This window comes from Acyrthosiphon pisum, unplaced genomic scaffold, assembly GCF_005508785.2.
Source record: "Acyrthosiphon pisum isolate AL4f unplaced genomic scaffold, pea_aphid_22Mar2018_4r6ur Scaffold_1811;HRSCAF=2313, whole genome shotgun sequence".
Lineage (NCBI taxonomy): Eukaryota > Metazoa > Arthropoda > Insecta > Hemiptera > Aphididae > Acyrthosiphon > Acyrthosiphon pisum.
Window position 1 is genome coordinate 1 of NW_021767228.1, and position 1,556 is coordinate 1,556.

Consider the following 1,556-nt stretch of genomic DNA (forward strand, 5'->3'; position numbering starts at 1 on the left):
TTCCGGGAAACCGAAGCTTTTCCGATTCCGGGGAAAGTATGATGCAAAGTTGAAACTTAAAGAATGACGGAAGGGCACCACCAGGAGTGGAGCTGCGGCTTTAATTTGACTCAACACGGGAAACCTCACCAGGCCCGGACACCGGAAAGATTGACAGATTGAGAGCTCTTTCTTGATTCGGTGGGTGGTGGTGCATGGCCGTTCTTAGTTGGTGGAGCGATCTGTCTGGTTAATTCCGATAACGAACGAGACTCTGTCCTGCTAACTAGGCGGGTAAACCCGAGTCGGCGTGTGCGCAGCGCTGGCGGTTTCGGCCGTCAGTGTTCGCGTACCCGTCGGCTCGGCCCGGTATCCCCGAACGCGTTCGCCCGTCGTCCACGGCGGTCGTCGGGCGCGGCCGCGCCATCCGCGTCCCGGCGTTCGGCGGGCGTATGTCGGCCGGGGGGCAACCTCCGGTCGGCCTGCGTCCGTCGTGCGTCGGGCTCCGTGGTGAAGCGCGCCGTGTTCGCGGCCGTCGCCGGCGGATCACGATACGTTACTAGGGCTACCGCCGGCTCCCAGGAGCTTAAACTCTTCTTAGAGGGACAGGCGGCGGACGAACATAGCCGCACGAGACTGAGCGATAACAGGTCTGTGATGCCCTTAGATGTTCTGGGCCGCACGCGCGCTACACTGAAGGAATCAGCGTGTTTAACAATCCTGGGCCGACAGGCTTCCGGGTAACCCGCTGAACCTCCTTCGTGCTTAGGGATCGTGGCTTGCAATTTTTCCACGTGAACGAGGAATTCTCCAGTAAGCGCGAGTCATCAGCTCGCGTTGATTACGTCCCTGCCCTTTGTACACACCGCCCGTCGCTACTACCGATTGAACGGTCGCATTGAGGTCTTCGGAGTGGACGCGCGTTATTCGGCCCCCTCGGGGGCTGGGTCGTCGCGCGATCGCGAAGATGACCGAAATCGGCCGTTTAGAGGAAGTAAAAGTCGTAACAAGGTTTCCGTAGGTGAACCTGCGGAAGGATCATTAGAGACGGGCCCGCGGTACCGGCGGCACTCGCCGGTCTCGCGCGCGCCTCATCCGACCCCGTGGCCGCGTGCGCTCGCCGACTCGCTCGACGACCGCCCGCGCGCCGCGACCCCCGACCGAGCGTCGACCGAAAGATGGTTAACACGTCGAAAGACCGTACGTGCCCAGTCGTGCGTCCGCGCACGGCGCGTGGCCGTAGAAGTTTCGTCGAACAAAACAAAAAAACAACCGACACCGAGCGGCGGATCACTTGGCTCGTGGATCGATGAAGACCGCAGCTATCTGCGCGTCGTCGTGTAATCCGCAGGTTATACGAACATCGACCAGTCGAACGCACATTGCGGCCTCGGTGACTCGCGGGTCCCGGGCCACGCCTGTCTGAGGGTCGTATACCGGATACTCGGCCAGACCGATGCGCCGCCTGCAGGCGTCCGACGGCACGCCCGTCGGCCGCTCCGGTGGTGCGAGATTGGCGGTTCGACCGGGGAGAGCCGCTCGCGCGGCCGCCTCCGGTCGTCCTGCCCAAGTTGTGA

General features: G+C 62.3%; 1 non-coding gene across 1 annotated transcript; it reads left to right on the plus strand.

Annotated features, from left to right (window-relative positions):
• The first annotated feature begins 1,253 nt into the window (after nucleotides 1–1,253).
• Nucleotides 1,254–1,411, plus strand: LOC115034638. The gene has a single exon (XR_003839970.1). It is a non-coding gene; the product is annotated as a 5.8S ribosomal RNA (ribosomal RNA).
• The last annotated feature ends 145 nt before the right edge of the window (nucleotides 1,412–1,556 follow it).